The 22,326-nt window shown below is 36.8% G+C and overlaps 1 protein-coding gene and 1 long non-coding RNA gene across 4 annotated transcripts in view; both read left to right on the top strand.

Moving 5' to 3' along the window:
* The window catches only part of CRIM1 (cysteine rich transmembrane BMP regulator 1), a 196,640-nt gene that overhangs the window by 49,402 nt on the left and 124,912 nt on the right, over window positions 1-22,326 (top strand). Inside the window, exon 1 of one of the 3 annotated variants that reach the window (XM_044456066.1) lies at window positions 19,596-19,686. The exons of the other annotated variants lie outside the window; for them this stretch is intronic. The gene's annotated coding sequence lies outside the window, so the exon portion shown is untranslated. Of the gene's footprint in view, window positions 1-19,595; window positions 19,687-22,326 lie in introns of those variants that run through there. 3 annotated transcript variants of the gene reach the window in all.
* LOC123036726 lies at window positions 5,424-21,689 on the top strand. Its single transcript, XR_006417198.1, has 2 exons — window positions 5,424-5,790; window positions 19,577-21,689. It is a non-coding gene; the product is annotated as an uncharacterized LOC123036726 (long non-coding RNA).

Here is a 22,326-nt window from a genome sequence, read left to right as displayed (position 1 = left end):
TTTAAAAGATCTTTAGCTTCTGATTCTGAAATCTTGCTTTTGCTTCATGAACTCCAGAAAATGGAAGGTTGGCATGAATTAAAAGCTGCTTACCTCCTCACATGTTTGTTCCTTTGATTATACATGTGTTATTTCCAAAGATTTATTAGGTTATTTTTCATGATGTGAGCATGAAAGAATCTGCAAGTGAAAACCAAGCACTGTCATGGACTGTGTTGTACGAAGTCCTTGCCCTGAAGGTTATGCATGTTGGAATCATATTAAATTATAGTCATATTTTAGTCCTACAAAATCAGTAGGATTAGATTAAATTTCATTGATTTCCATGGGACTAAAGTATGACTAACTTTTTCTTTGAAGGACATTTTTCAGTATTAGGTTCTAAGTGGTATGTATTTAGAACTTCAAACAAATGTATTAGTTGTGCTACTAGGTGTATTAACATACACTCTGAAGCTTGCGTGTAGAAGTTCCCAGAAGCATTTTCAATTATAACCATAGTGTAAAGCACCACTTTCAGAATGTTTTAGAGAAGTTTGTTTCTGAATTCTTCTGTTTTAGGGGCAGGCCTTCACACATATACTTTCCAAACAAGATGGTATTGCTATTTATAAGAGTGTAGCACCATTAGCGTACATGGCACTTCAGAGTACAAGAGGACTGGTTTCTTTACCTGAGGAACTTATTTAACCAGTGAGCTTCCTTTTATTGGCTAGGATCCAGTATTGGCTAGGATTTTGGTTTCTGTGGGACCAGATACTATGTACAAGTTGTCTTTGAAACTAAACAGCCTTCACATCTGCCTGCCTACCCTTGTGCCACATTGTATCCTACCCAAACTGCATGAGTGATTTTTCAGGTAGCTAGAGGAAAAGGAAAGCCTTGAAAATCCATCAATTATAATACAATTTTCTGTGTAGAGGCTTTTACATTCTAGTCATTATAAATTACTTGGTCTTTAAAATACGATGATGATGGGAAAGGGAATTGATAGTTTGGAATGCTAATAATATGTCTATTTTATGCATTTATTTATTACATTTCTATATTGCTCAATAGATGAAGTGCTTCACAAAACTTAAAAATAAAGCAATATAATAAAACATAACATAAATAATAGCATAAAAATATTTACATGTGTAACACAGAATGAAATAAAAGTAAAAGCAAATAGCAATGTAGATGTTTTAACCACAGCTCATTTTTAATCAGAAAAACTAATAGGTTTGGAAAGATCCTCTTGTCAGTAGCCATCCACTTCACTGGGCACCTGAAAGAAGGCCTCTGAAAATTATTTTAGGGTAATTATATATGCAAAGTGACAAACTTTCAGGTAATTTTTAGTGCTTTAAAAGTTATTACAAGCACTTTGGGATGAAAAAGGGGACTTGAAACCAATGAAATTTGCTGGGGGATGCTTTACTTAATGTAGGTAAATTTAAACCTTTCTCTTTTCCATCCTAACTTGAATGAGGTATAGATTAAAGTATATGCAAACTAAAGTGTCTAGTTCATACTCAGTTAAATGGTCAAAACACCATTTATCATATGAATACCACACCTTGAGTTGCCAGGAAGAATGGTAAATCATTATAGGAACCAGAGTATTCATATAATATACTCCTGGTACTCAGTCCAGACTGGGAACATGCTGTGTTTTGTAGTAGCTGTTGTTTTATAAATGGAGATCTCAGCATCCTCATTCCAGAAAGAAAGACTTTATAAATGTTTTTCCCACAAACATAGTGATTCCTCTAGTTTGAATACATGAGAAAGGCTATCAAAAATTATGTGAGACTGATTTCAAGCATCTCACTTTTGTTCATCATTCCTATTTTCAAAATTCCTCCAATATATGAGCTGAGATTGTTGTTTGATTCATATTCAGTATTTAGGGTGCTATCAGCTTTTGAGTCAAATATTTCTAGGTTCCTTCCTTTTTATTGGGCCTATTCATTAATATCAGCCTTAATGTCATTAACATCACTATTAACAATTTGGTCGTGTTGGAACTTTGGTACCTGGTTAGCACTGGAGTAGCAGTTGCTGTTTATTTATTTGGGATATTTCTAACCCATCCAATCACTGTGCATCTCTGAATGGCTTACAAAACAGGTATAGATTGCTATAATAGACTAACTCAGAAATATTGGGAGCTAAACAGATTTCCATGTCGTTAATGCTCCATTTCTCTTAGCTTTAAATCACAGCTATTGAAGCTTTGTCAAAACATTCAAGATATGTTGACAATGAGTTAAGCAGAATGGGTGTAGAACTGTTTGCTGCACATAGTCTAGCTTTGTCCAGATAAGTTATATTTGATATGTTTGAACTTCATTATACTGTTGTTTTTTGTCCCAGTTGTTATTGGTCACTCTGTGAAAAATAATACTTGTCAAATGATTTAATTCAAAAGGGTCATCTTTATTAGTTTCACTTACAGTACAAATCTTATGCATATCTACTCAGATGTACATCCCCTTGAACCTGGGGACATATTTTCAGGTAAGTATATAGCAAAGATGGACAAGTCATCGGCTCCTTGCAGCCACCATCACCTCACTTCTTCCAATCATCACCACCATCACCACCATCATTTTAATTTCAAGGGGAAATAGCATCTTTAGCAGTTGCAGGGCACCAAAAGACCAAATTGAGCTTGCAGAAAGCCTAATTTGCCCCTTTGTGGGCTCTGTAGCTCACACAGTGTCTCCAAACCACTGAATTTCTGTTACATGGAGTAGCTTGCTGCTAAATTTTAATAGCAAACCAGTTATTTTCCCCCTCTTTGTGCTTTCTTTTGTAGTTCCCCATGGACTGTGGTCCTTAAACCCCGTGAAGTTGCCAATCCCAGTGTATGGGATTGCAGCCTCTGTGTGGTTACTCCAAGATACATATTTTAGATTTGAAATTATGTTTAACTAAGGCCTGACTTAGATAATTATAAAAACAGCAATATCCAGTGTAAGATCCTTTGTCTCCTAGTTGTCATGGATACATGCATCATCTGTTGGAAACACAATTATATAGTTAAAAGGTGCTGTGCATGTGATCATTTACACTACATTTTCAGAGTCATGAGTCTACATACACAGCTCCTGTTGCTTGATGAGGATCTGTGCATGCAGTTCCAATGGTTAAGTATTGTCAGCCTGTTCATAGGAGAAGGAAATTAATCAAGTTGACTTATCACTTGCTTAAAGCAGGTGACTTGGTCCTTAACCATTTGATGAGAAGGCAGGTAGAGAACGCTGGTACATCTAGGTGTGTGCAGGCAGTTGTATATGAATATGCTTGGATTAGAGTTAAAGCTTGAAAAACTTAAGGGTTCCTCAAAGGCCAGTCATTTTTACATTTGATCTTGAAGATTGTCAGGATTTTGAAAAATGTTCCTATTCTGGGAACACTATTATGTTTTCCTTGTTGAATACTGTACTATTCCCAAAACTATCTATTTGCAGTCTGAAAGTCTTCTTACCCTCTTGCAAACATTCTTGAGAAAGTTGCAGTGCTGAGGTATGTTGCTGAAATTGATATATGAATTTAATATAGAAATGTTTATTCCTTCCTTAATACCATAATTTCAATAATGTTCATGATAAAAGATTGCCTTCCATAAGAATAAAAACTGTACCTGTCATCTTCAGCGCTACTTTTTGCCATGTTATTGCCAAGTTATGTATACAGGCTTCCCTCGAGTTATAGAACGTCTGAGTTATGCATATTTACCAAAGAATTGCCATAAAGCCTATTGATTAAAAATTGCAGAAAATTGTCATCACCATAGAGAGAGAGGGTGCAAAAAGGGAGAGAAGGGGGGCTTCCAAAGCATGTCTTCCTGCCTCAACCATCAAGAGAGGGAAATCTCTCTGGCATTTCTTTGCTGCAAAGAGGAGACACTGGTGAGCTTGCAGGGAGAGTAGAGATATTCACAACTTTTCCTTTTTCATGGGACTCCTTCACTCATAATCCCTGCAAATGTGGAGGGCCAACTCAACATGATCCAACTTAATGAGTAATTTCCATTATCTCAGAAACAGAACTCGTTCGTAACTCGGGGACAGCATTTACTTGCTTTGCATCTAAAATAACATATATCGAGAATTATTTCACTTAAAACTAAAGAATATAATAGCTTCTTATGAGAAAAAACCAATCAAAAATAATCTTGGTGGTATTTTAGACAAAACACAGAGGCTAACAAAGATTTGTGTTCTTTCTTCCAAGAGTTACTTGAAATTATCCTATCATCTCCTGTGATCAGAAGTCCTGAAGTACACTTAATGATCAAACACTACAGTCAGGTTCTAAATTATTTGTATCCTCTGCAGATATTGCACTTAAGACATTTAGGTCTCATTGAAAAGCAGTCAATATTGTTGACTGTTCTATTATTGATGTAATAATCTATTATTTCTTAAATTTTTGTTTCTTGTATAGGAATGAAAAGTGAATTAATTGCCATTGTATCTTCCAGCTGAGCTTTCTAAAATGAAAATGTTACATAGTGATAATACTATTTTAAACCAATATGTGAACTTGGTCAGATTTGGATTCGTATCCATAAATTAATATTTCCCAAGGAATGCTACTTGTAGAAGCATTTTCATTTTCACTTTCCTTTGTAAAATAAATTCAGATTAGATCACTGGTTAGTGACAGAAAATGTTTGCTGCTGAGAAATAGGAATACTTTTCTGTGTGATGGCAATCCCTTTATTTGATCTGTTACCTTGTCTTTCCTAGGATAGACAGTATTGCTCTCAGATAATGTTTCCAGGCACTGTCTGAAGTTTTGATATATATGAGACATGGAGTCCTAAGAATTTTCAGTTATGATTAATGCACTGTAGAAAGTAGGTGCTTTTCATCCCAATAATCTTGTACTTTGGTGTGACTGTTTTCATTTAGAATTGTTGCAGAATTTGGCTTTTCCAAGATAACAAAGGCATGTTTGCTTCAGAGCATGTAACAAAGTCAACTTAAATTCTCAGTTCTAAATTGAAGCAGTATATTCCAATTGAATTTCAAAGACTTGGGCTGTGAGATTTTCTTTCTCTAGATTATACCATTAGACTTTATTCAACAGGAAAAATAGGTAGGTAAAATCCTAATCGGAACTTTATTCTCTGATTTCTGTAGAAATTAGATATTAAGTCTCAAATTGGTTCATGTTTGCAATAAAACCCTTTCATGATGTGGTTATTTAAAAACATATTTTTCTTTTAGCATGTACATTTAATCATAGACAAAATAGTGTCACATCTTAATGCCTAAATGATCAGTTACAGCATGTTAAATGCTTCCTCACACTGTAGCTGGCAGGCTGTTATACATTCTAATAGGGAAAGCTATGGCTCTTCTTCCACTAATGAAATATAAACGCCATTGTATGCTGTCCTTGGGTTGTAACTGGGCTTTAAGAGGTTTTGTACATTAATTTAACAAAAAAAAGGGGGGGGGTTACAATTTAGGATGGAAGGAGAAGAAATGTACAAAAAGTAAACGATGGTACTATAGTAAGCATCTTTCCCCCTTTTTTTCCAGACTTCCAGGACATTTCCTTATTATGCTAATTTCTCCCAAGTGACAGTTAATGATATTTTCTAACACTTTTTGGTATATATTTCTGAAAAAATCTTTAACTGAGGTGGAAGCGGGCAAGGTGGTACGCTGTGAAATTCTTGATTGACAATTCTTTTGCTTCCTGGTAGGTGGAGCCATTACGCTTAGTATAAGGACTCAGTTGTAGGCTGAAGGAAGAGGAAGACTTCTGTTAAAAGAACTGCTGGTAAGTTTGCCTTTCTTTTGTACAGATCATACAAAAGATGATGCAAAGATGCTTCATGTCAGATTGAAGATCCCTGACTATATGCCATATGTACAATAGCAATCCTGAAATGAATTTCCTTTGAATGTACTTAAAGGTGTATTCCATACAAGAGTAGTCAGTGTAATCCCTGGGCATGTAAACAGAGAGGCCTTATACATATTAGGCTGCAAGACTTACATCCATCTGCCATATTTAAGATTCAAGAAGCAGAATTTGCTTGTGCTACCTTGCACTTTAATTTATCTTGAACTTTAAGATTTCCTATGAAACCTGTATCCATATATATGAAAATTATATAGTAAATATTTAGAAGTTGAGTGTACTTGCTGGAAAGGTGTATATAGTCGATGATGATTCAGTCTGTAGCTTTATCTATATTGCATAATGTTGTCACTTCATACATAAATCCATGACTGTGGCTCTCTTTACTATAGTATATAAATATGAGACAGCAATTCTCTCTGTATCCAGTGTATCTATACATGACAGTGTAATGTGATTTGTTTCAAGTGCTAAGTATGGGTTTTCTCCATGGTGAGCAGAATCTAATCTCACCACTTTTTCTTTGATCTTATTCCCATTTTTGGTGTGTGCATGTTTCTTGCCCTATAATCCTAGGCAAATCCTGTCTTTGACACTGCATGACTTAATCACAATCAATTCTGAATGCAGTCATGCATTATAAATTGTTATTGCTTGAAGCTGACACTATAGAGGATTTCTTCTGGTATTATAGTTTTTATTGGCTGAAACTGAGTCTATTCCAACGTTCTTTTTTACTTGCTATAGTTCTATAGAGCTATAGAGACTCAGCTATGACTCAAGATAACTATGTTTAAGAGAGATGTACTTGAATATACTGATATCAGTGAAATGGGGTTTTTTTCCTCCTAATGTTAAGATTTGTTGAATTAGTTTAAGAAAACATAAAATGAGGAAGGTGACATAGTTCGATTGTGAAAGACAAAGTTGGTGTACAGCGATATAGTACTGCTGCTGCTTTATTTTCATTTTTGGTTTAAAATTATTTGGGTGGTAGCTAACTAAGTACTAAAGTAGAAATGAAGTTTAAGGTTTACAGATACTAGCTATAACACAGCTTCTGTTCTAAGTTCATAAAATTCCATAATACAAGTCTTCTTGAAGACAAAATTATCAGCTTGATGCTTTCCAAATATCTAAGAAAATATGTGCTAGTTTGCTGGAGTAAGTACAGGTTGTATCGTTGAAATCTTTCTTGAAGGAAAAAAATCAAACCATACTAAACAGTCTATAATAAGATTGCCAATATTCCCAATATTGTAATGATGATAAGCTTTCATATTTATGTGAAATATGAATGTGAAACAAATGAGTAAACAAAGCAATGTACAGTTTTTTTGAGAACATGTTTCCTCTTGAACTTGTTTCACTTCAAGAAGTCACTGTAAATACAAAAATGGTCATTTGGAGAAGTACTGGCATCTGTAAATGTGTGGCCTGATTTTCAAACTATTAATACCACATACTTTTTCAGAAAGACTGAGTTAATGCCCAGGTAATTTCTCTGTTAAAGTTTGGGTCATTTAGTCTTACTCTAAAAGTATCAAAAGTTTTATCAGAGATTTATTAGAGCAAATCTTGTCCTTATAAATGACTGGGTAACCTTTTAAATCCTTGTCTTTGCCCCATATGCCTTTTTGCAACTTTCCCTCTGTAGCTGCAGCAGGCCATGCTTAGTTCATAGACTACATTTCCAGAACTCTACCAGGGTTTTGTTCACAAGCTTGACCATTTTTAATTTATTGCTTTCAGCAGTGTATTGTGTTGCTTTTATTGTCTTTGCTTTTGTATTTTAATCTGCTTGTCTGTATTGTTATTAGGAGATGTTATAACTGCTTGTGATGTGCTTAGAATGTGCTTAAAGTTGGCAGAAAATAAATAAATAAAATAAACCATCCTTGATACTTAATTTGTCTCATACAGAGGCAGATATATATATAACATTTAAATAATACAATTTTCCCTTTTTATGTATTTGGTGTATCGGTACCTCAAAAGAGGCAGCTTTTGATTGAGCACACTTTTTACCGTGAACACATTGGTTGGGTTCACACAATCATAGCCACTTAAACCACTCTGGCTTGTTGAAGCCCCAGTGTGTGCTGGCCTAATTACCTGCCTGGGCACAAGCTTGAGTCATTCGAACCTGTGCAGGAGGGCTTGCTGGAGGAGGAAACAGCCATCAGATCACTCATGGGCTGTTGTGTGAACTTGTTTATTTCCTGCTCATTTAGAAACCAAACCAGATGGGGTGTTGGATGAAACACCTGAACCCAACATTGCATTTCCTCTGCATTTTCTATATGATCCTGTTTGATTTTGATCAAATCGTACTTCACATTCTTCCCATCTATTTTATCTTCTGTGATTCTAGTCATCCCCAAACTATAAAAATCATATGTTGTCTGAACAATTCATTGAACAAATTTATCAGGTAGCATTAAAAGTGGCTGTACTTTGTATCAGAATTAGATGGAGTTCAGTGGAAAAGCAGTGGTCAGCCAATTACTAAACTGTTTACACATTGTATGTTGTATGCATTATCAGATATATTGAAAATTTGTGGAACAAAGAATTCATGGTAATTGGTTTTCTTGGATCCAATATTGGTCTCTGATTTATTTATTTATGGTAATAGAATACCTTTTCTCAAAGACAGGTAGATAGGGAAACCTAACATAAATTGAAAGCTCTGTCTAGTTTTTCTCTTGGTTGATTTAGCATTGTCACAAGAATGCAGGGTTAAGTCTTTATCACCCCATGCTGATCACATATTCATACATCAACTGTGTAGAATAGCAGTGATCACTGGGATTGACTGAAACCTTTTCTGGGTTTAGAGTTTTAGGCATGCTAAATATGTACTGCTTAAATTAACAAACCAGGAAAAAAAAGCCTGGAAATGTTGCTAGCATCAAATGGGATATGATACTAAAGATATATTTGACTTCAGTCCTTGGGATTCTTCTCTCAGTTAAAAAAGAAAACTAAAAAATGTAAACAGCAGCCCTACAGGGAAGTGGCTGGTGGACTGGAAATGTGTGGGAAGAATGGAGGTGTGACCTTTTCCCCCTGCACTGATTTCTCTCTGAAAATTGCCCCCAGCTGCTGTTTTCAGACATAATCTTCAGGGAAAACAGCAGCTGACAAGGACAGGGGTTTCAGAGGGAAACATTGCAAAGTATTGTGATAAGCCTCACCCCAGCCCTCATAGCTGGAGTTATTTTAAAAAGCACACAACAGAGAGAAACCTTTGGTTGTTGGAGTTGTTTGGCCCATTAGGCCCAGTTTAGGTATGCCTGTCTAATCACGAAGGCTTCATTCAAAATTTCAAAGTGGATATTCTGTTGAACTTTATTCTGGAGTTGCTTTTATATCTTAAATGATAAGTAGAGAACCAAAAGACGATTATATTATCTTTAGTGCTCAGTTTCTCTCCTCAGTCCACACAAGACTAAACCTGGTTTAGTCTGTGACTGCTGCTCCCCACTTAGTGCTTCATTCTCCCCATCAGTACCCCCTAGCCATCTAAGCCACTGCTGAATAGCCTATCATACTTTTCCCAGATTCCTGTTAGAGCTAAATGACTGATCAGCATGAGGTGGCTGCCATTTTAGTTTTCTACATTACACTTATGAGCTTCGCCTTACTACCATTTTTTTTTAATGAAGGGGATTTTTGACTGTGTGTGCAGCAAGAAAAACAACAGGAGAATGTTTAGTCTACTGTGTTATGATGATTAAAAAAAAGTTAGCTGTTGACAGAGAGGGTGGAGCTGCTCATCTCCTATTTTGCCTTGGTTTTCTCCCACAAAGGAAAATACTTAAACTGGAAAAACAAGAATCAAATAATAAAAGGGATGTTGTAGTCCAGGTGGGTAAAGAATGTTGGGGGTTCAGTATAAAGTTCTAATATACTGGATGTCTTATCTGGAAAGATCCAGAATAAATACTTAAGTAGTCAGTTTTTGAGACTTTCAAGCAAAGCTACTGCAGTGGCAAAGTGCCAGTACAGGTTTATTAAGAACAAGTCATGCCAAAGTAACCAAATCATCTTGTTGCTGTTGTGAGAGTGGCTAGCTTGGTAGATTGCAGGAATGCTGTGTGTATTTTGATTTCAGTAAGACTTTTGACAAAGTCCGCCATGGACAAGCTGGGGAAATGTAAACTTAGCAGCACATCTACTTGGTGAATTTAGAGCTGGTTGATGGACTATACCCAAAGTATGCTTATCACTGGTGTTGCCAGCAGTACATGGAGAAAGGACCTAGGGCAGGTGTGGGCAAATTTGGAATTCTTGGAACCAATCCTACTTCCCTTGTGCTACAAGTTGCACTTCTGCAACACTACCAGTCTGGTAGCAGATTTCCTACAATTGTAAGCAATTGGACTAGATTATTTTGCTCTATGAAGAAAATTATGTTTATGGACACCTAATGCTTGAACGGAGCTCAGTGATCCCGCAGTCCAGTAGGAAACTTGCTTGTACTCCCAGATGAGGAAATGGGCAGCAGGTCAGACTTGCATGATTTGTGATGGCTTAGCCACTTACAGGATTCATTACAGTGTAGTCTGTGTAGCACCACTGGGGGAGAGGCAGGCAAGGGTAAGCAGTCCTGTGAGTCCAGGCAACTGCCCACATATAAAATAGAAAGTGATCTGAAAATAATGCTTGGTTCATACTAATGCTATGCATTTTTATGCAACCTAGTTGGACTTTTTGCAAAATCATCATAGTCTTTGTACTTACGTTAACCCAATTGAACTGTTCCCTAGAACTATAGAAATATCAGCAAGTGGTTGAAAATTTAATGAATTGCCTAAAGCAAAAGATCATATTTTAGTATAGATGGCTACATGAAAGACTATCGCAATGACTGCCCTGAACCCACCTTTCTTCCTTTATGGTGTCTCTGCACTCAAGTAGCCATGGCAAATTGAAGTGTGAAGTGCAGATACTCCATAGATTTGCTCACCACTTTGCATATTTTAACATCATGGTTTTATTTGAATTGTCTGGGTTAACTTTCTTTTGTTGATATGGTATTTGTTGTTCAATACAGCAGCACAGTAGTAACTAGATCTCCTGTCTCTTGTAAATGTAAAAGTCAGAATTATTATAGTATAATACTACAAAAGTATAATGCAATGTTCAAAAGGCATTAATAATCTCAGATATTGGGCGAAGGCAAGAACTTTGCTGCATTGTACCTTAATTCAACTTTCACACACACATAGTATATACAGGAGGAGTAGAAGAAGAAATTATATGATTTCAAGTAAAGGTAATTAAGGGCTGGGTGGATAAAAATTAATTCATTTTTATTTAAATCAGGTTTTTAAAATAATAACTTCATGTATAAACATGGTGAATACTATTTAATCTCTAAACTAAATCAGCACCCCTACCAGATACAACAAATGAAAGAAAGTGGTTTTATGGAAACGAAGTATCCGAATATTTACATTCTACTCAAATAGGCATGTCATTTTCACTTGATAAAAATAAACTCTTCTAGTCTGCCCAGTAAATGCCAAACCTTGTTTCTACTTATCAGACATGGCATTTTATTTTTATATCCTACTTTGTTTTTGTGAGGGCTAGGCTAGATCAAGACACAGGAATGAAAGACACAGTTGTCCAAAACCCATCTTAGTTTTCAGTCTTGTCAATGCCTGCCTGGAAGTAAATTTCACTAAATAGAATTAATTTCTGAGTAGACTTGAATAGGATTGCACTCTTGGTTTGAAACTGTCATGGGTACTAGCCATTGATTAACCCACGGTTTGCCACAGTTCATAGCAGGGACATTCTGCAACTTTTTTGAATGTTAAACCTCTGACCTGGGCCAGTAGAGGGTTGCTTCAATCCAGAAGTTACTGCTATGATTAGTAGTTATGTTACCTAATAACGTACACATGATTTGCTCTAGTTTCAGGAAAATTGGATTATTCCTTCTATAAGTAACAAGGGAAAGAGGCAAAAATAAGCAAAAACTTGTATGACTGAAACAATACAATTGATATTTAGTTGTAAATTATCATGGTTTAATTGATTAGATTTTCAGTCTTTTTCAGGAATATATTAAAAAGTTTAAATAGTAAACTTGATTTAAATCAGTTGAGGAGAGAGAACTGTTACCTTACTCTGTCCCTGAACCCATGACAAGGCATTGGAGAAATGAGCTGCTCCGTTAGAGGGCTTCCATTTGTTTCACTGGCTGGCCCTTCACTAGCAAGAGCCATTCTTAGGGTGGAGCCCACAGAATTACTGAAAAGGGGAAATCTGGGGGAGAAGTCCCAAGTTTGGGATTGGCATTCTTTATAATCTTATAACTCACTAGAGGTTTTAGAGTTGCTTTGTCTTCTAGCTGCAAAATGCCAATACAGACTTGCATTGAAAAGAGACTGGTGTTTTGGAACCTTAGGACAAAAAGGGACAGAACGCAGGACAGTAGCTCTGTGATTTCATGAATTAGAGCAGAAATAGGCAATTTATTTGATGTTCTCCAGGAGCTTTGAACATCAACTCCCATCAGACCTGGCCATCATGGTCAGTGGTCAGAAATGCTGGGAGTTGTAGTCCAAAACATTTGGACAGTTCCTGGTTGGAAAAAGCCTTGTTAAAGCATTCAAACATTCCAAATTGCTTGCATGTTTTCTTGAATGTTGTGGGGTGAGGAGCTATATGCTACTTGGGCAACTGATTACTGGATTTCTTAACTTCTTTTTCTTTTCCCAGATGTAACCATGGAGGGGATTTAGTTCATAGCATTAAACTTTCCCCCACATGCTGCTGTTAATGTACATGTCCTCCTGGTAGGTAATTGGTACGTTGTGGATACTCTGAAAAGACCACCCTAAGTTATCTATGGCAAGAATGTAGGGCCCCAAAGTAGTTTTAGTGCTTTATAAATTAAAAATAAGACCACCACATAAACTATACCTTACAGGAGCTTTCATGTTGCAATGATATTGCATAAGTGGTTTTTCCTAGATGTGAGTCTGAGTATGACATAGCTTTTTCAATAGGTGACATTTCTGAAATTTGCCATTGTTAACAAAAAAGGCTAGAAGAGCAGTTGATCCAGGGAGTGCTTCATGAATGCATGTTTCAGAAAACAGGAGAGACAGATTAATATTCCTTGAGCCCACTTTTTCTTCATAAAAGGGCTGTCAGTATTCTTTAGCTAAGGTTTGTTGCAGTTCTAAATTTTCCTTACCAGTAGGAAATAACTAGGCACTGAAAGCCTTGATGTTAAAAGCACAGGATCTCCAAAGAACTTGGTGGGGTGGGAGACTGTCAGCTAGTAACAAACTGGTGACTTCAGCCTTTCTTGGCATGATCTCTCTGAACTATCTACTGTGCACAAGAGTCACTTCCACAGAATTTTAACATTTCTTAACTTCCTTGACACCTTTGTATCTTCCTCCTTTTTTCCTTGTTTTGCTAGGCTTATCTTTCTCTATGTAAGTTTCTGGAAGCAATTTGAATTTCTCATTGCTTTATTCTGGCTGTTAATGCTTGGCTTTTTTTCTCTTCCTCCATGACATGAAACCCATAGTATTTGTTAACCCCTCCACCCAAAAAAACCTCAATCAGATAACTAACAGGTAGTGGGTAGGTAAGACTCCATGTGTAGAGAAGAGGTAAACAGTTCTGATAACCTAAAAATGAAGGGCATACTGACAAGTTCTGCCAAAGATATCTGACATGACGGAGGTAGAATTGGTGGATGTTCCTTTCTGATGGTTGCAGTACTCTCAGTCTTGCTACTCTCAGTCAGGCATGTATTACTACATTTTTCCATCATTCTGGCAATGAATCTTTTTTGTGTTGCTGTCATGTTTACTTTTTGTAGGCAGGAACAATATTTCAGTTTCCTTGACTCTTACATGAATTCTTTAGGAGCCACTTAAGTAATAAGGTGGGTGGGATTTTTCTTTCTTTCAAAGGCTATAGATAATTTTGTTAGATTGTTCAAGTATAGTACATTTTGGTTTGGTGTTCTAGTTTATTTCTGTGGACTGAATCTAAAGTAAAAAGTAAATACTTTTTAGAGTTCCTCTAATGGAACAGGAGTTTCTGTCTTCCAGCCATAAGGAACAGATATGGCAGAGGTGCTGATGGGAGAACAAATAAATCACCAAAGCGGGATGTCTTTCACTAGCAAAAGATCACTGATGGATATAGCCCCCTCTGGCATTAATAATGGTGTGGTAAACAACATACATTCACTAACTTAAAAATAAAATTATAACTGGTTTGCCCATTTTCAAAAGTAAAGAATACATGAACAAAGAATATGTCACAATAAATAAAAAACAGTAGTAAGTTACTTAAGTAAGAAGACTGTGCTATAAGACTGTACCTCTATTCTCTTGAAAGAGCTATTTCTGCTCAAAAATCCTTGAGCATATGGATGGATGGATGTTGTACAAATAATTTTTTCCAGCCCTTTGTATAACTTTGTTCGGCATTTGTGCTGCACTACCTTTATCCCATTTCTCTTTAGTAGTGAAAATGGATGTGATTCAACTGAAGTTACACTTTAAAAAATTAAAATGGATTTTTAAGAGATAATTAAGCATAAGTCCCGCTTTCCCATTTGTTTCCAAACAATTTCATTTTAAGTAAATTGGAGCCAATATTAGCGCATCTGCTCTTTCCAGTTGGCTGTAATTTCGCTCTATGTATGTGCAAGGCTTCCATTTTAAAATCAAAAATGTTGAGTTTGCATCTTTGTCTTTAAAGAGGGTTGCATCTAAGAAGATACTATCAATGCAATAGTGATGTCTGTGTGACATGTACCGAAATGGGATTGTTTCACTAAGGGTACCAGGTGATGTAGCAGGGTTGGACAAGCATGTGTTTGGTAAAATGAGTTAATACCAATGTAACCTCTCTCGGGAAGATTTCACTCAACCATTTAGTGTTGACTCTGACAGAGTATTGTTCAGTTTAAATAACTACAGCGCTACTTAAAGTATTAAGGATAATTTTTTGTATATGTGATTTGTGAGGGTCTGTGCCATAAGGTGTGTGTATGTCATTCATGGGGAAGTGTGGTAAGCCTGGGGAGTGGTCCATGTTGTTGTGGGCATTCTATCTGACTGCTTTTGTTCCACAGTGGTAATAAGGTTCAGGTCTCATTTATACTGCAGGGGTTGACTCGGTTTTCTGCCTCCCTCTTATAAAAGGGCTGGAGAGCATTGGCAAGGACTCAGCTTGATTTACTGTTTATAGTCCCAATTGCTGGGGCTCAGTGGCAGGGAGAAGGATTTTTGCTATAGCCCTTTTACTGTAGGAAACATCTAATGTATGAAATCTTAGTATATGGATCTTTGTACAGATCCATCTATGTCAGTGGTTTTCAACCTTTCCTCAGCTGCGAACTGGCAAAAACAGGAAATCCACCTTGGGGACCACTGAAGCAAGAACAAAAAGCACCATACACATAATGCAGCATTCTATGTATTAGCTTCCAAGCACAAACCCCCCCCCCCAAAAAAAAGAAAAAAAGAAAATTCTCCAAAAGAATGAGAAACCAAGCAACAAAAAATGCCAACAAAAGAACAAAATACCGAAATCAAATGCAATCAAATACAACCGAAATTTCCAGAAAGCAACATTCAAGCAAACAAGGCCAGTGTGAAATCCACTGCCACCTCCCCACAAGAATACTTGATAATTGTGGCTGCAATGTTGCCTCCAAGAGACAAAGCACTGCATTGACATTGACACTGACAAAAAATAACTTGCTTTAATGCTGAAATACAACTAACCCCCCCCACTCAACCCCCCCCCACACACACACCAACACAGATTGGCCACGAAAACACAACACAGCCCTGCCCCAACACTTTCCCCACCACAATACAGCAGAAAAAGCCTGGTCTTTGGGGCCCTGCTCTTTGGTGCAGCTCCCAGCCAGCTTCCACCAAGCTATCTTTCCCTTCCCTGCACCCTCTCCCCGGCTGCACCAGCATACCCCCTGCAAACATGATGCCAACCGAGGAAGAGGTGGTGGACCACAGCCAGCCCCTGGACCAGTACATGGCAAGTGGGATGTACCCCCCACCCACCAGCAGAAAATTGCTTCAGTGTTACCTTTTCTCCTTGTATGTGGTGGTACTCCAACATCAGTAAAGGACTGAGGCTTGGACGTAAACTGGAAGGACACCTGAGATTCTTTGAGAACTACTTTAAAAGATCTCACACAGCTTATCTAATCCCTTTACTGGAGATGAAATAAAAGTTCTATTCCCACAAATGTCTGTGGTGTCCAAATTGTCAGTCTGTGCCTGAAATAAATCTATTCTTCCTTTGCAGTCTAGCAGTTGAGCGGCATTCCACCTTGATTGTGCTTAACTACTTTTGTATTTGCCAAATTAGCTGAGTTGGGTTAATGTATGTAAACATGCAGTTCCTTTTATTCCATCTCAGTGTGTATTGTTTTCCTGTGGGCACAACTGCATGTTTCATCTGAAGTTCATGCTATACAAATCTGAATTATGGCAGTGAGTTTTTGTTTTGAAGACTCTAGACTGCCATAGACCTCAAGTGCTTTTTAATATAAAGTACATAATGAAAATAAATATCCCAGTAATCAGTGGATCCTGAAGGTTTATATGTAAGAATTTAAGAACTGTTGTCACACAGAATGTGGTAAATATTTGCTTACTTTGCTTACTTCATAAGCTTTAGTCTCATACCAAACCAATCAGTTCTATTTGGGACTAGCTGTGTTTATTATGATGCAATCTTATGGTATTGAGGATAGTTAAACGCATGTTCATTTTTTTCTTTATGGGGAAATGCTTTATCATTTTTATCTAGTCCAATCTGTGATTGGGTTGGTTTTCAAGTCGCACTTAATAGTAATAATCAAACATCTGTTCTAGGTCACTTCTTTCCTAAGTGTGTGCTTGTTTAGGGGTACATAATAAAGGTCCTTTAGAAGTGTTACAACTGCTTTGTATATGTTATTTTAGTAATCCTAACAATCACCATGAAAGGATTTGATGTTAATCCCATGAGTCAGATTGGGAGTATAAAGCTGAAAGTCACTATTTCTGAAGGCCAACCAACTAATTTATGCCCAATCTGAAATATGGATTTGGAGCTTCCCTGTATTAACCCTCTCATTTAATTATCTACTGCTTCAACACTTAAAATGACCCCAGTTGTATCCATTCAGCTCATTCAGTTATATCTCCTCTAAAATACTTTAGCTATTGTATATTTATAGAATTCCAGTACGACTGTCTTCTTGCACTGAAGTACTAATAAATTTATTATGGCATTGAAAGCTTAGCATATCTGCAAGTGCTTGAGGTCTGTAAGACTCTGTTGCGCTCCTTAGTTTGACCATCCTTTTAGTATTACTGAACTTTACTGTGTGTTTTGCTGTATCTACTTTTGGTTTCATCACAGAATTGAAATCTGAACTGAATGCCAAGAGCTTTTCTTTTACTGCATTTCTAATCTATAACCTCTGGGTAGTGCTGAGCTATAGCAGAAAATAGTAGAATAGCAGTTATACAAGTAGGAAAAATACTTTTCTTTGGTTTCCATCAATAATATTCAATTTTCCAACTTCAAAACAAAAAACAGGAAAGTGTTCTTAAAAAACAGAAGTAAAATTGGAGGGTCACAACAGCAAGAGAACCTATAAGGAATTATGAGTAAGGAATGATGAGTGCACAATACCTCATGTAGCTCATTGTAAAATCTTGTAACCCGATAGATGGGGTTACACTACCGAGATACCAATATTTCATTAAATGTCAGCAAAAAAAATGTAAATAAAATACTTGTTAATTGATGCTATAAGGACACTCTCATAATATCAATAGCAACTATTTAGGTTACCTTTTATAATGATGCATCAAGCCTGTGATTTGGAGAGGTATTTAGAATAGTTCAAAAAAGTTAATTCAAAGAATTCAAATATTCTGTGTACTTTGCTAAAATGGCTTAATTTTATAGATGATTCTAAGTATTTGTATTCCAGTTTGCATATTTCCAGTTTCCTTCCTTTGTTCTGTCTGTAAAATTAAACAGCCCTATATCATCTTGGGGACAAAACCAGAATATAGATGTTACGCATGTTAATTCAAGGAGCTTGACATTGCTGTGCTGCTTTCTGGGACTCATTGAGAAATAGGGACATTTGTTGTTAGAGTAATAACTAGCTTTTTGTTTATCATTGTGTGTTAAAATAAGTCCAGGCGTCCTGTAGCAAATGAAGCATTTGATATAGAAGCCTATGTTGCTTGTAATATGCCAGTCTGAGAAGGTCTTCAGTGCAGACTTTTAACAACTGCTTAGAATGAAATAAGATTTTCCCAGATTCCTGTTGAAGCCCAGTCAGTTCTCATGTTTTTTTTTTATAAAACTTTCCTAGTTGTTGATGAGTTACATGATGTATTCTGGATCCAGTGATATAGAATGAAAAAATAGCTTTGCCTTCCAACAGAACAGTGATATTTGTGTGGAAATGCTTAAATTATGTAGTGAAAGGGAGATGAAGGGTAGCCTGTGGACTCCAAGGGTTTAGTCTGGGGAAGAGGAACTTTACCAATATTCTTTACTGCTAAGAAAGTTATTCAGATAAGCCTCATAGACAAAGTTAGCTAGATCAGAAGTGGTAATCATGAAGGACCAGTTAAGGGCCCATTATTAGGGGAAAAAAAGTGTTGTTATTCTTCATTACTAGTACATTCTGATTCAAGCAAGCATGTTCATTTTTTCTGACTCCTCAAGTGGCAGCTATATTTGGGGAAGTGGGGAAGGCAATTACTGATGAGCACAGAGAAAATGGCATTTTGTAAAAAGCATAACAATTTAAATCAAGCCTTTCTTGGTTAAAACATTATACAATCTATCTTAGTATCAGGTTAAAACTACTGATTTGTTTCCACTTTGGCTTTCTATATGACAAACTCTGAGTCAGGTTTCAGAAATCTACAACTTTTTTTTTTTTCTTCAGGAAATTGTATTTACAATGATTAGGATACTAGTGACTTGTTATAAGGCCCAGGATACAAATATTTGCTTAGGGTTGCACAGATGGGATTCGTTTAGTGTTACATACACACCTATGTACTCTAATCCAGAACTTGCTTGAGTGTGAGGGAACTGGTATGTGCACAAGATGCCTCTATTGCAGTGCTTCTCTACTCATTTCAATTAAGGGAGCTTCTCAGTGAAAGGCTAATATGCTTGTATCCCAGCACACAACTCTCGATGCAATGTTTATTTCAGTTAATGTTGAACTGAACATAGTTACCTTAGTCAGTGTCATTGGTACAAAGTGTAGATTTTATATGAGTGTTAAAAACACCATTCCCAAATAGGTACATTCTGTTTTCCTCTTGTTAGTATTTCCTATCATAGTTAAGTGAATTGGAATGATAGTCTTCACTCTGAGTTTTAACACTTACAATATTTATAATGTTATTTGTATCTACTCTTTCACTGACTGGAAGGCAAAAGTTATCCAAAATATCTACAAAATGAGATGTTCTATATTACAATATAGATGAGATGTGTGGTTTAATATACTTTTATTTAGCTTGTAATAAGGAATTTGGTGTATGTCATTCTTGCCATCAAGCACTCAAATTGGCCAGTGAACTTAAACCATCTTTTAAAAATTTAAACCTTCATTCTGTGTGTGTCTCTTTCTTCTGTTTAGGTCTTCGCCCCTCCCCAACAACCTGGCTGTAGTGTGGGACCTCTCCCACTTTGCTGATGACGTCTTAGCTGGATCCATTGTGGGGAGGAGCAGCATCAGCAGTTCTGAGGGTGAGTAGAGGCTTCCAGGGTTTGGGCCTGGATTGTAGTGCCTCTCTTTCCCTGCTCTTTCCTTTTCTAGCAAATGTAGTTATCCCAGAACTACTTCACACATGATACTTCTCTTAAAAAGAAATACATCTGTATATGGAAAATATGAACATGATTTCATCTCATGTGACACATAGCACAGATGTTGCTTTTATTAACAATATTTGCATGCTATTCATAGCAAATTTCTATGGTTTGCTTACAGTAAATAATTTTAAATACAGAATAAAACATAAAATCAAAATCCGTATAAATGGAACAATGAAAGACAAACTCACTGCAACCACTTGTTATGAATAGACATGTTGAGCAGCTTGCTATAATTAAAACCCTGTGCAACGCTATAGAAGTGATTTCCTGCCTGGGAGAATTGTCATGTGTGAACAAAGTGTTGTGAATTTCTGTTTAGCATTTTGTCTCTTTCATGCAGTGTATTTTCCTCCTACCGGTGTTACTACTGGCATCTAGGGAGTACTTAGAAAGTTTTCTGTCATTTTGGTTAAGGAAACAAATGTGACTGTGAGAAGACCTCAAACATAATTATTATCATTTAAAAACATTGAAAGAAAAAAATTGGGAAGAATTGCAAATGTTTTGGAGGTCTGTTAAGGTATTATAGTTTGAAAGCTAAATAGCTAAGAGTTCAGTGTTGCTTTCTTCAAAAATTAGTATCTTGTCATCTCTCTCTTAAAGCAGTTGGTGGAATATCCCCATTCTGCGTAATCCTAATCTTCAGTGGTGCTTTTTAAGAATTACTACAACAAAGTGGTTAAGATCAGAGGTAGAGGTAGTGGGATCACTATGGGTGCAGCCAATATTTGATGGGGTACAGGGAATTTCTGGCATTAGATACAAATTTAGACTGTCTTTCCTTCCTCCACCCCCACCCAAGAAGGGCAGAGGTGGAGCTAAGGAGCTATCTGTGAAAATCTTGTTCCTCATGGGTGCATGGAGTTTCTGATTGATCAGTGGTGAAGGCTCTCTTAGTGGCTGCCATGAGGCCAATCAATAGCTACCACTTGATCAAGAAAAAAACCATGGTGTTTTGTATCCCTTTGCGTCTCCCTGTGGGATCTCAGTGTGGCATGACTGAGTGGCACTGCACAATCTACTGGAGAGGGAAGCATTATGGTTGGATCCAACTTGTGGCTGCTTAGAAGTCTTACCCTGTGCTGAGGGCCTGAATTCCCTCCATCTAAAGCCTAGCTTGACTGGCAGTGGTGATGAGAATGAAGATGGGTTTTTTCCTTCTGATTGAGAAGATAGCCTGAATCAAACCCACTAAAAGCATTCCAGTCTGTACTTTAAAAAGTGACCCCTCTCCTCCCTTTTGTGGAAGTGTGTGTGTGCATGCACACACACAGGCACAATCATTCTATCCTATATTGGTTTGGTGGCTGTTCAGCAGTTTCGAGAAATTATAGAAAAGTTAAAAATAGAAATGTAAATCAATGTTTGTTTTTCTTTGCCAGAAGCAGGAAACAGCAGGCATAGAGGGAGCACCTTGATTTTCATGATGGTGTTTGTGGTGCAGGCAAGCAGGAGGTGAAGTACTTTTCCTGATGGAGTGGGAATTGCATCCAAATGAGTTGAGGGACTTCTAGGAGGCAATGTCCAGCTGCAGGGCAACTAAGGGGATGTAAGGGTAGTGTAGCAAAGGAAATCAGGGGTCTCCCTTTTCTTTCCCCTACCTTGTAGGAGTTGCTGAGCCTCTGGTGCCTCTGCCTTCTTCCTCTGATCCTTTTGCACCTGGCTTGGCCACCTATATGTCTTTCCATTGAAGTAATGGGGCGGAAGAGAGACCTAACACTGGCGCATATGAAGAAAAGAAAGTGAATGTGTAGCACACTCTGTAAGAGTTGACCGGCAACTTGCTTAACATTTTTTTATGGAGGTTACAAATGGTTATTTACCAATTTACTTTAAAATATATTCTACAACAAATAAATTAATTTACTTTGAAATATATATTCTCCTTTTCTCCTTCTTATTCTCAAAGAAATGTTTAGAATTAGAACAGCAGAAACACTTTCTGTTTTATTTCCAAAGTTGTGACAGCTTAAGTGAGCTTAACACAAAAAATTACAGATGCTCAGAGTATACCTTTTTAAAATCATTTTTTTGCATTTGTGTTATTTTATTTAGTTGCCAAGTGACTGATATTAGATAGGCTGCTCTCTACCTTATCTTATATAAACTGGGCCTACAATTCTATGAACATTTTCTTTGAATTAGTCTTGCTGAAAATTATGGGAGTTACTTCTGAGTAAACAGGCATATGGTTGTATTCTAGGGATAGCAGAACTCCCAGAGAAGGCATGTTTCAAGTTCTGGACCTCACTCAGTCATGAAGCTCTTTGGGTGACTACGGGACAGTCATGGACTGTCAGATTAACCTACCTCATAGGACTGTTAAAAATAGAGAACTATTTCCAATATTTGAACAACATTGGGGTCCTTGCAAGGGGAAAAAACAACATACACACAAAGTAAAAATAGTAATATATGGAAGAGTAGCTGTACGAATGTAATGGCATTATTTGGGATACCTTTCTACATCTAATTGATTACAGCAGTTTTGCAGGAATCTGGGATGGGGAG

This window comes from Varanus komodoensis, unplaced genomic scaffold (genome assembly GCF_004798865.1).
Source record: "Varanus komodoensis strain SLA01 unplaced genomic scaffold, ASM479886v1 scaffold1, whole genome shotgun sequence".
In the NCBI taxonomy this organism is placed as follows: domain Eukaryota; kingdom Metazoa; phylum Chordata; class Lepidosauria; order Squamata; family Varanidae; genus Varanus; species Varanus komodoensis.
Note: the sequence above shows the minus strand (reverse complement) of the source record. Positions and strands in the feature narration are given on the sequence as shown.